The sequence below is a fragment of the Lissotriton vulgaris genome, chromosome 9 (genome assembly GCF_964263255.1).
Source record: "Lissotriton vulgaris chromosome 9, aLisVul1.2, whole genome shotgun sequence".
In the NCBI taxonomy this organism is placed as follows: Eukaryota; Metazoa; Chordata; class Amphibia; order Caudata; family Salamandridae; genus Lissotriton; species Lissotriton vulgaris.
In genome coordinates, this window is record NC_141697.1 from 680,577,917 (window position 1) to 680,591,630 (window position 13,714).

Sequence of the window (13,714 nt, forward strand, 5' to 3'; positions counted from 1 at the left end):
CTGGGCCAGGGATAGACTGATTTACATATAGCCAGGTTCTGAGCTGGGATGGTGCAGTGAGATAAATAACGGTGATGGATCAAGCCCTGATCTTTGGACTGGGTAAGAGTGGTCTGCTTAATTCAGACACTCTGTTCATCACCATCCCCTTTTCTGAATCGTAGTTAATTTACAGACAGAGTTAAAACTAGTCAAGGTAGAAAGTCAACGCCTAATCTCAGAGATATCAGTTCTTAGAACACAGAGACCTATAGAGGGTAAAGAAACAGAAACAACCCCTAGATTTAAACGTACGTACATACAACTTGCTCACTTTCAGGTCCCTTCGGCGAACACTTCATCTGCTTCTACTGAAGCGGTTTCTTCTCCAGTCAATGTCACTGTAGTCACTCCATCTCAGACTCCGCTAGCTATGCCAGAACGTTTCAATGGTGATAGTCATAAATACGCAGTATTTATGAATCAATGCCACTTACAATTTCTGTGTAGGGCTGCTTCATTTCCAGACGACGCAGCCAAAGTGGCCTTCATCATCTTCATCTCCTACCTCAGTGGTAACGCCGTGTTGTGGGCCGTAACCCTAGTCGAAAATGACGACCCCATTTTGTATAACTTGACGTTATTCAAAGAAAAGATGTGAAGTTTATTTGTTAGGCATTCATATATGCAAGCTAGCGACAACAAATTATTGAGTCTTAAACAGGGATCCAAAGATCTCTTGTCTTATATTACAACCTTTAACAGGCTGGTTACAGAAACAAAATGGCCTGAGGAAAAAAGGACGTCCCTGTTCTATAGGGGCCTAAAGGATGATCTCAAAGACATTTTGTCCCAGATTGTGGACCCCCCAGAAGAGTGTTCTGCTTTTATGGATATGGTGATTAAACTAGATCACCGGCTAAACGAGAGAAAAGGAGAAAAGACCAAAGGTGAATACACCAGACTTTTCGTAAATAGAAGCGAAAAGAAAGAGCCCCGAGATAATAGTGAGCCTATGCAAATTGGTGAGATTAGAGGTCCCTTGACTACTGAAGAAAAGGAGAAACGGAGGAGGCTGAACTTATGTTTATACTGTGGTAAAGGGGGACACTTTGCTAAAGAATGTCCTGTAAAACCTAAGCCCTCTTCACCGGATACCATCAGTAAAGTTAGTCGAGTTCTACCTTCGGAAAACTAATGGATTTAGGGAGCAAGGAGGTCGCCCCTCCAAGTCAGGTTGCCATAATGACCTCTCAACATTTGGCTAATACCTGGGCCCCCGTACCCAAGCCATTCTCTATCAACACAGTCTTCCTGTTGCCATCACAACTATGACATACCATGACAGTTCTATTAGACTCAGGTGCCACAGGAAATTCCCTGGACATAAAAGTAGCCAAATCTTTGGGACTAGAATTTATTCCTAAGAAACATCCAGAGAAGGTTCGAGCTGTGAATGGATCTGAATTATCCTCTGGACTGATATTATACCACACCCCTGATATCATCCTTTTGTGTGACAACGGACATGCAGAAACCATATCATTTGATCTCATTGATACCCCTGCCTGCTTTTGGGGCTATATTGCGGGTCCCATGGCTCCAAAGACATAATCCACTTATTGATTGGGTGACCAGAACTGTTACGTTAAGGTCTCCATATTGCCTAACCCATTGTTATCGAGATATCACACACTGGCATACACCTGTGTATTGCGCTCTGTCTACAATTGATGGTGCTCCCCTTCCAGAGGAGTATCAACAATATGCGAACGTGTTTGATGAGGTGAAAGCTGTGGCTTTACCACCCCACAGATCCTACGACTGTAGGATAGATTTGATACCTGGGGCAGCTGGAAGGAGGCCTTGGAGCCTGCCTTGACTATCGCTCCCTAAATAAAGGGACAATCAAGAAGAAGTACCCTCTTCCGCTCATCTCTAACCTTTTGGATCAAGTGAGTAAAGCCACCATATTTACGAAACTTGACTTGAGAGGGGCTTACCACTTGATCCGAATCAGGCAAGGAGATGAATGGAAGACGGCCTTCCGTACCAAATTTGGTCTATATGAATATTGCGTAATGCCTGTCGGCTTGTGCAACGGGCCTGCCGCCTTTCAATTCTTCATCAATGAAATCCTAAGAGAATATCTGGATGTCTTTGTGATTGTCTACATCGATGATATTTTAATCTACTCCCAGAACATGGCAGAACACGTAAAGCATGTTAGTTTGATATTGAAGAGATTGCAAGACAATCACTGTTTTGCTAAATTGGATAAGAGCATCTTTCATACCCAGAGGGTAGCATTCCTTGGGTTCATAATATCTCCTGAGGGTATCCATATGGATCCAGCCAAGGTATCAGCCATTACTCAGTAGAGTAGTCCCACCTCTGTGAAAGAAGTGCAATCTTTCTTAGGATTCACTAACTTTTACAGGAGGTTTATCAACCATTTCTCTGATCTTATCACCCCTATCACTAGACTCTTTAAAAAGGGAGTAGACTTCAATTGGGAACCGGAAGCTGAGAAAGCTTTCCAAACATTGAAAGACAGATTCACCTCGGCCCCCATAGTCAAGCATGTGGATGAAACACAACCATATTACGTGGAGGCTGATGCCTCCCAATATGCAGTTGGTGGAATCTTATCCCAGCTAGAACCTAACAGTGGCATTTTACACCCAGTGGCTTATTTCTCCAAGACCTTGTCCCAGGCGGAACGAAATTACACCATAGGAGAAAGAGAGCTACTTGCCATAAAACTCGCCTTTCAGGAATGGCGCCATTATTTGTTAGGCTCCCCACACACCATCACAATTTATTCAGATCACCGCAACTTACAGTATTTCAGAACCGCCAAAGCCTTAACCCCTAGGCAAATGCGATGGGTCTCATTCTTTGGAGAGTACGATTTCCAAATACATTTTCGTCCTGGGGTCAGGCAAGGTAAAGCAGATGCCTTGTCCCGTCTTGGCAAAGAACACAAATGGTCCTTAGAAACACCTACTGGCATTATCCCTGCAGAGCGTATCATTGCGGTAGGGGATCAATCTATAGATCCGAAAACATTTCTCACTCATTTGGAACAGGTATACTCTACCTTAGATCAAGAAGATTGGTTGAAAGACCCTTCCAATACAATCGTTGATGACCTCTTTTTCATAATAATAAATTGTGCCTTCCTACACAGGAAGCACAGAACATAATTACCGAATGGTGTCATGCCCTACCTTTAGCAGGTCACCCTGGAGAAGAAAATACAGGATTGACATGCCAGAGATGGTTCTGGTGGAAAGGCATGACAAAAGACATTGCAGTATATGTACACGCTTTCCCTACCTGTGCCAGACAGAAGTCTTTACATTGCGTTCCTGCTGGTCTTCTCCACCCATTACCATTACCGAATAGTTCTTGGTCTTCCATTAGTATGGATTTTATCACTGATATTCCGTTGACCCGAGGGTACACCACTGTATTAATAGTAGTGGATTTATTATCCAAGATGGCTCACTTCATCCCTCTAAAAAAGATTCCTACCGCTTTAGAACTCACAGAAGCCTTCATTCAGAACATTGTGCGACTACATGGATTGCCTTTTGTTATCATATCCGACAGAGGCCCCCAATTTATCTCTAAATTCTGGCAGAATCTATGTAAAGCCCTCCACATGGACCATCGTTTATCATCATCATATCACCCCCAAACAGACGGGCAGACAGAAAGGACCAATCAGACATTAGAACAATTCTTGAGATGTCTGATTACTACTGTGACAGGAGATTGGGTTCAGTCCTTACCCTTGGCAGAGTTCGCCTATAATAATGCTACCCACTCTTCATCCAAGATTTCCCCCTTCTATTTTACCTCTGGATACCATCCAAAATGTCTACCCTTAGAAATTCCTCATTCCTTATCACACACACCTGCTGTAGCTGAACACAATGCACATCTTGTAAAGATTTGGGAGCAAGCACGTCAAAACTTGATAGAGGCCAAAGAAAACATGAAAACACTGGCCGACAGACATAGACGGCCTGCCCCTGTTTACGCTATCGGTGACCTTGTTTGGTTAGCCTCTAACAATCTCAAGTTGGAAGGGCCACGTAAATTACAACCCAGATACTTAGGTCCTTTCCCAGTGTCCAAGATTGTCAATCCTGTCACCATCAAATTAGACTTGCCTCCAGAAATGCAAATTCATCCTGTCTTTCACACTTCCTTGCTAAAACCATATCAAACTCCCTCTTGTCAAGAACCCCCACCTCCCCACATTACTGTAGATGGTAATCTAGAATATGAAGTTAGACGTATCCTAGATTCTAGAAGAGTGAGAGGTAGATTACAGTATCTCATAGATTGGGTTAGCTATCCCCCAGAGGATAGGTCATGGGAGCCTGCAGAACAGGTATTTATTGATCAGGAGGTTCCGCGCATTACACCCCTCTAAACCACGACCTGTGAGGAGAACTTTAGGGGGGGGGAACTGTTAGACCTTGTATCCCAAAAGCACTACCAGGACCATGATGCATCAGTAAGGGGGTTGGAAAGTGTGTTGCCCCATACTTCTTGGCGATTGGTCAACTGATAGGAAGGAGGTTCTTAAGCCTCCTGAGAGGAAATGGCGACGCGTGGCTTTCCTTTCCCTACCAAAAGCACTACCAGGACCATGATGCATCAGTAAGGGGGTTGGAAAGTGTGTTGCCCCATACTTCCTGGCGATTGGTCAACTGATAGGAAGGAGGTTCTTAAGCCTCCTGAGAGGAAATGGCGACGCTTGGCTTTCCTTTCCCTACCTTGGTTTGTGCAGTTCTGGATTCCGTTTTTCCCTGTTTGCGAGCGCTGTAACTCTCTGCTGCCGCCTAGTCAGCTTTGCCCTTTACAGCCGAGGCTACCCCGTTGGTGTCTGATTCTTGTGAGCTCCTGTTATACGTGAGTAGCAGCCTGCTGCCTTCCCGTGTGAAGTTCCCCAACACTTCCTCTGTGTGCCGGGAATCCCTGTGCCCTGTGATTTCCCTATCTTGGACCTGATTACAGTGCATTGCGCCGCCATTCCTTTACAAGCCGCGTAGCACTTTATCCTCATTTATTCAAATGAACCTCGCGTTCCTGTGGAATAACGGGTGTACGCGTTTCCTTTTTTTTATTTCAAGTTTGGTGAAAACTTTATTGCCAGCAAGCTCTTCTCGTCTTTTTAGCGAGACCATTACGCTGCCACGACTGGAGACACCAAAAGCTCAAAGCGCAGGTGGGACAGTTTACAAGGCATTCAGTTTTCAGTCTTTTTATGACTCTGGTAAGTGTGGGATAGCACACTGTAAGGGGTGGATTACAAAGAAAGTAGTATGCATATACAACTCCTTGCTAAATAACCTCCATGTCTGTGTTCTGTTCTATCCCCATTGCAGTTATTGAACGCCTCTCCGGCCTGAGTCTAACCACCCATCCTGCCTGAGACTCTCCCGTGGCGGACATTGGTCCTTGGTCTCTTAATTTTCTGGAGTTGTTATTTCCTCACTGTTGTGTTCTTTGTAACACAGAGAGGGAAACACCTTTGGGAAACGCTGAGGCATTGGCTTCGCTCCTGGGGTTATTGGATTACTGCCTGGACACTCTAAGCGCCCGACACCCGATAAGTAGTAAACAGAAGTAAAAAGAGTCATAACAGTTTCAAAGGTGCTGCGGGAAGATTTGACTATATTGTTAGATTTTGTGCTTCCCAAAGACCTGTTGATGGAAGGGAAAATGGTTGTGAATTAGCCAAAAGGAGAATTGGCAAGGGTTGTCCCAAATAACAGTACATGCTCTGAAAGTTAAGGACAAATACAGAGCAGCAATTGAGCATTTGAAATTCACGGTTCCAAGGAGAGAGGTGAAGAGGTGAATTGATCCTAAATTATACGGACAACCCAAGAGCCAAAGGGTTCAGTGCATACCTATCATGAGAGGCTAATGCAAATCTATAGAAAGTACAGCAGAGTTGAAGAGCCAGCTTATATAAACTTTAGCAGATTAATTTCTGTGTTTGTGCTTAGTTTACACCAGGGACTTAGTTCTCAAATACAGCAGAATGTGATGTGTTGGCAGACAAACTGCCTCAACAAGATATTGAAGTATGTTCAGTACTGCTGTGACAACATATGATGATACTCCGGCTCCCCTACTGACCCCTGCCCACACCACATCTTCAACAAAGCTGACACCTCATCGCACCCCAACTCCGGACCATCATCAACAGCTCCTTTGCATCCGCCACCTTCCCGGAGAGCTGGAAACATGCCGCGCTGAGCGCCCTCCTCAAGAAACCCACCGCGGACCCCACGGACCTCAAGAACTTCCGCCCCATCTCGCTCCTCCCCTTTCCAGCCAAAGTCATCGAGAAGACCGTCAACAGACAACTCTCCACCTTCCTCGAGACCAACGGATCCCTCCACCCCTCACAGTCCGGCTTCCGAGCAAACCACAGCACCGAGACCGCCCTCATCGCAGCCACCGACGACATCAGGTCCCTGCTCGACAACGGGGAAACGGCTGCCCTCATCCTCCTGGACCTCTCAGCAGCTTTCAACACCGTCTGCTACCGCACCCATGTACAGTGCCTCAGCAACACCGGAATCCAAGGAGCGGCCCTGGAGTGGATCATCTCATTCCTCGCCGGAAGAACCCAGAGTCCGCCTCCCCCGTTACGCTCCGCTCCGCGGCCACCGAAGTCATCTGCTGCGTCCCGCAAGGATCCTCACTCAGCCCCACCCTCTTCAACATCTACATGAGCCCTCTCGCAGCCATCGCCCGACAACACAACCTCAACATAATCTCCTACGCCGACGAAACCCAGCTGATCCTCTCCCTCACCAACGACCCTGCCACCGCCAAAGCCAACCTCCAGGAAGGAATGAGAGACATCGCAGAATGGATAAAGATCAGCCGTCTGAAACTGAACTCAGACAAGACGGAAGTCCTCATCCTCGCACCATCTCCCTCCACCTGGGACGACTCCTGGTGGCCCCCTGCCCTGGGCAGCGCACCTAAACCAACGGACCACGCACGCAACCTGGGCTTCATCCTGGACTCTTCCCTCACGATGACCAAGCAAGTGAACGCCGTCTCATCATTCTGCTTCAACACCCTGCGCATGCTCCGAAAGATCTTCCGATGGATCCCCACTGAAACCAGGAAGATGGGCACCCAGGCCCTGGTCATCAGCCGTCTGGACTACGGGAACGCCATCTATGCTGGAACCACAGCCAAACTCCAGAAAAGACTCCAGTGCATTCAGAACGCCTCAGCATGACTCATCCTGGACATCCCTCACAGCAGCCACATCTCCGGCCTCCTGAAAGACCTGCACTGGCTCCCCGTCAACAAGAGGATCACGTTCAGACTCCTCACCCACGCACACAAGGCTCTCCACAACACGGGCCCGAAGTACCTCAACAGCTGCCTCACATTCTACACACCCACCTGCCAGCTCCGATCCGCCAGGCTCGCCCTCGCCACCGTCCCACGATTTCAGAAATCCACTGTTGGAGGAAGATCCTTCTCCTACCTGTCAGCCAAGACATGGAACTCCCTCCCCTCTCACCTACGGCTGACCCTGGATTATCTCTCCTTCAGGAAACATCTCAAGACCTGGCTGTTCGAGCAGTAGCCACCCCCCCCCCCCCCCCCCCCCCCTCAGCGCCTTGAGACCCTTACGGGTGAGTAGCGCGCTTTACAAATCCTGTGATTGATTGATTGAAAGCAAAGAAAGATCAAGGAGACATACATGTTGACACAAACAAAATTGCCTCAGAGGAGTGGGCTGAGAGGTCTTTTTTTTATTCAGGTTTTGATTATCTTTCCAGTCTGGTGCAAATATTGGTTTGCAAGTAGATGGTGTTCACAGTGGTATTTTCTATGCACAAACAGGAAATGTTGTTTTTCAAGGAGGTAAAGGGTTTTTTGAGAATTCTTATGTTAATTTAAGCATTAGCGCTCTAATAAGGAACACACTGAGCCATTATTGGTCATTCAAACCAAGGGCATAATCTGATAGAGTACTGAACAATGCTTAGATCAATTCTCAGTTTGAAAACATGAATGGGATGTCTCAGAATGGGGTGTAACAGTAAATAGCCCCAGCACAACTGACCCCTGTGCCATACACGAATAATAGGAGGCCCCATAATACAAAAGTGCCCCAAGCCCCAGTGATCCAGCAAAGCATGCAAAAGAAGGGATTTATTTTTCAGTCAAACCTTAGATTTCATCAGAAAGATTATTTGCACAATTTTCTGCACACCAGATTGAGTGGCAATTCAGACTCAAGACATTAAATTAAAATCACCAAGAATCAAATGACTGTTTCTCCCCTGTTTTTGCAAAGGAATGCATACCTCCTGAATTTAAAATGTACAGTAAGGGTTAAAGTTTGTGATTTTATAGGAATAGACATTGAACTGATAAAAGATGCTGAGCCAGTGAAAATAAAGGTAAAACTAGATGCAGTTTATCCCTGAAGCCCCAATATAATGTTACTCCGGAGGCAGTGTTAGGAATGAGGCCAATAGTTGAACACATGATAGACCATGCCATTTTAAAGGGATCATTGCACTTTAAAATAAATTGCGAATAATACAGGACCTTTAACCAACTTATAATCCCATATTGTCTTGTGGTACCAGATCCTTCTATACTTATTTTCCAAATTCCATAAGATGTGGAATGGTTCACAGTCAGCCTTGAACAAATCCTTTCTTACCACTTCCCTAAATCAGGACAGTACATTTTTGGGGGGTGATTTACATTTTTTAACAGAATTTTGGTTTTGTGCAGGGTTCCTTAAGGGTATTTTGAAAGCTCTTTGAATTTTAATCTGATATTGAAGAAAAATCTGGAGAACTTACATCTGGCCAGTAAATCAATGTTGGCAGAATAAATTGAAGACCTACTGGTGGCATCCAAAACAAAAGAGAGCTGAACTTAGACACAATTGCTTTATTAAATCATCTCACAGAGAATGGACACAAGGTGTCTTCAAATAATCTACAGTACTGTCAGAAAGAAGTCATCTATTTGGGACACCACATTGGATAGGGAGTGAGAAAGATTTGTAATGAGAGCATCTCTACAATCCTTAGAATGCAGTCACCCACTACACACAGGGCAACAAGGATTTTCCTGGGAATCGTTGGCTACTATCAACAGTGGACTCCTAACTTTGTCCTAGTGGAAAAGCCTTTATCGAGGCTTACTCACAATGATGTGAGTGTTCTGGTTTCCTGGTATGACAAATGCATGAGTGGCTTACTAGAACTCAGAGACACACTTGGAGTGTATCAACATTAGGAATGCCAGACTATGAAAATGATTTCTTCTTCTTCTGTCACAAATGTGATGGGTGTGCATTGTTTGTCTATTTTGGCCCAGACCCATGGAGTAGGGAAACTGCACGTGGCCTACTTTTCAGCTACACTGGATCCAGTGACTGCAACACTTCCCGGTTGCAGAATTAACTCACAATTGTCTGTGTGGGGATCCAGCAGAGTGAAGGGATTGTGACTGGTTACACTGTTACTGTGGTGGCTCCATACTGGGTTGAGATTTCCTGACTCATAGTCAAACTCTCCATTTAGCAAACAGCCGTTTGTCAAAATATGAACAAATTATTTTTGTTGCAGAAAACATTTCCACTAGAAGATGTAATGTTCTGAATCCCGCAACAATTTTGCCAATTCCAGGTCATGATAATGAGGAAGAGAATTTTCGTTTTAAAAAACTTTTTATTTATTTTCTAGCCAAACAGTAGCTGTGCACTGAGCGTGGCACACATACGCAACAGCACCATAATACAATATAGGGAAATCAGTTTGTGGAACTATCCACATTCAGAAGTCACCTTAACCACATACAGTATTATAGCTAGGCATCCCCCTATCATTCATGATCACACAGTAAAAATGGACACAACATGAAATCTCAAATTCCTGTCATTCTCACTAGGCCTGTCAATACATGGCTCCAGTTGGACTCCCTGCACTCAACTCATTCCCTGCAGACTTTTAAATGTTTCTGATGGCAGTCGGATGGTCAAGCCCCAAGGAAGAGAATTTTGATCATGATTTTGTGGAAGTCACAGATTTATGCACAAGCTAAGAGCAGATATACTGGATGTACAACTTGAAATGGCCAATATGATGTCGTTTGTAGATGGCTCTTGTCTGGGACATTTATACGGAACTCTGAAAGCAGCATATGCAGTTTGCACCACTTCTGGTATTGTGGAAGCATCCTACTTGAGCAATGTAAACTCAGCATAACTAGCCAAATTGATTGCATTAACAAGAACATGCACTGTGGCTGATGATTTGAGTGTGACAATCCACATTGACAGCCAGTACGGTTTGGGCATGATTAATGATTTTGGCCAGTTATGGTGACAAAGATGTTTTAGGACTACCTTTGGTTCTCTTATACGCAATGAGGAGTGCATTCTAAATCTTCTTGAAACACTACTGTTAGCTAAAGAAATTTCTGGTGTGAAATGCGCTGCACACAAGAGTGGCGATGACAGGGTGTGCAATCGATATGCTGATCAGGGCGGCAAAATATTGTGTCTGAGTATTGCTCAATCAATCTAGGTGAAACATAAAAAATTGACAGTGACAATGTAACCAGTATGTTGTTGACAACAGTCCAAACATTCAGTAAGCTCAGAGAACTCCAACACAAAGTATCCATGAATAAGAAAGAGAAGTGGGTAAGAGCGGTCTGCATCAAAGGCCCTGGGACACATTTTAAGAATAATATCATGGCGTTACTCTGTGTAAATGAATTATAGCTATAACCTGCACACCTTCTATTCAATAACACACTAATCTTATAATGCACAAATTTAACACGTGTAATCAATGTGTCCTACCTTGTAATCCTGATGATAAAGGAAATGGGCAACCCAAACTACCCTTGAGGGCCCGGGTAAAATATGAGGAATGGATAAATGTGCCTTCAAGGGATTTATTTAGTTAAATAGTTAGATTATCTTATGGTAGTATTTGTAAGCAAGATTAGCTATATGCTTGCTGGTTAATTTCTTTCAGGAAACTTAGGGGTCCATTAGGATGGCGGGTGGTGGCACCACCAAGGTGCTGGCGGGGCGGAAAAACGCCTTTTTCCGCCCGTGAGCTGCGGAACTCACGTCCGCCATATTAGTATAGCAAAACATAGGTCATTTCCCGTCTACCGCGGAACGACACACACTGCCATCAAAGTGCGCCCGCCACCGCGGCGGTGGGAGCCAATGGAGACTGGCCGCCGTGCTGAATGACGTCCGTCCCGCTCCACAAATTAGGATGGCCCAAACAGGCAGACGCACCGCAGCGGAGACACCGCCCAACCAGAGACGGCGGAAACTCGATAGCGGAGCGCCATAGCACAGAGCCAGTGGTCACCACCCGGTCATGAACGCCATGGACCCAGCCCTATATATGCATCCGGTCATGTACCTGCTCCTGCACTACCATCAACTGGCCCGCCACGGACGACGCCGCAGGTACGCAAATACACACATACAACACACAACTCACGGGCTGACACAGGGTCCAAGTCCACCATAGACACCCTGCTGGGGGTCACAACACATCCACAAGGGCACCCCTACATCACCCACCTGCCAACAAGTCCCCCCTCTGCATCCGGGACACACATCGACCGCAAACTAGCAGCAACATCCCGCTCCCGGTCAGGTCACCGCAGCGGTCAACACATGCGCATAATGCAGAAGGCAGGGCCACTACAAGACATGGGCAGGGCACAGAGACCACAGGGACACACCACCCCCAACCACACATCAACTCACACCAGCAAGTCACAGGCCAGGTGCCCATCCTGTGCACCCCAATGCACACCAACAAGCACAGCAACAAGCAAGCACAATACACAACCGGCACCACACAACAGACAACCAGGGATACAGCCACTGCATGAGTGGCTGACGAGGAACACACAGCACCAGTGCCACACACACTCAAGGCTGACAATACTTCCCAGCACATACACACACCCTGGGTGTATCCACAAACAGAAAACAAACACAGGGTAGCCTGAACAGAAGCCTGACCAAAACTACACACAAAAACCACAAGACCCCCCCTCCCAACAGAAGCAGACATACCCTGCCAGCCAAACTGTGGAAAGGCAATGTGAGTACAAACACAACATGAGTGCACAACATCATCACTCACGACCTAAACACACACACAACATAACACAAATCACACAAAATTGCACCTGCACAGAACTACACTGCCACATCAAAGAACCCACAGATGCACATGAAAGCACAAATCAACAAACAGCACAGGACATCAGGGGAGGCACATCAGGCAATGCCAAGCCCACATACCCACAGCACTGTATGTACAACAAGCAGTGTGTCAAGCACAACAGCTACACACAGACATGACTGACACAACCTCAACACACACACCACAAATCAGCACAGCCAACACACAGACATGCAATACTACAACAACAGGGCGCACCACTCTGGGATACAAGGGCACAACCAGCTACACCAGAGCACTGGGCAGCACACACAGCTCAAGTGCACAAGGGCAATCCACACTGATGAATAGCACAAGAAGATCACACGTAAACCAATGTAGGCATGTCCAGTGTGGAACAGCACTCTTGGCCCAAAAACTGCACCACAAGGCACAGTATCACAAATGAAGGGATGGGGAGGCACATACATATGTAAACAAAGGGGACAGCTGACATCAAAATCAACTGACTTGCATGTCAGCAGTAGACATGTGAGGTGTGTACCATACACAAATAGAGGGAATGCAGACCCACAATGGCTAGGCACAAGTGGCACACATAGGGGATGGCATCACACCCCACACCATGCCATACAGGAGGAGAAAAGGCGCCATGTACCCGCAGTGCAAGAGAAAGTCACACACAATGCCAATGGGAAGCAGCAGGACCACACAGTCCACACAAACACACACAACACACATTGATGATCAAACAAACACAACACTGATGTGCAAGTCACACACTTTGTACACTCATAAGTGACCAAAACAATAAGGAGGAGTCACACAGAACGGCATGGACACACCATCACACAGCACAGTGCACAACAGACAACTCACACAAGTGCATACAATCATTTACACAGGGCAGGACAATCCCAACAACAGGCACACAACTCCTGGCTGACATGTGCGGCTATCACAATCCAGGGGCACACACACATCCACACCCACTACAAAGTCACACCCTTCACACTGCACACATCCACACCACCCAAGAGCACACATCTCATGTAGGCCAGGGGACCAGGACTAAGGGCCAACACAGGATGACCATACACGTACACAGCTGGGCACATATACAGGAATAACACACATACATCATGACAGTACCCAGCCTGCATGCAAACCTGTGCACAGCATCACACCCTGTGCTGGCAGTCTACCCCAACCTGACATGGCAACAACGCAGCCAACTATAGGAAACCACTACAAGTAGAACTGCATGACAGGTAAAAGAGCCAACACAGAAAACACAAGTATCAGTGTCTGAAAGGACTGAAGACCCTGTCACCCCTGTTTAAAAATGTGATGCGGCCAAAAAGCTTGGCAAAGTTGAAGTGACACATAGAGCATGGGGCACAGGCAACCAAATGCACACACAAAAAGAACTTTAATCAGCAATTACACTGACAAAACACACAACAGTAGTA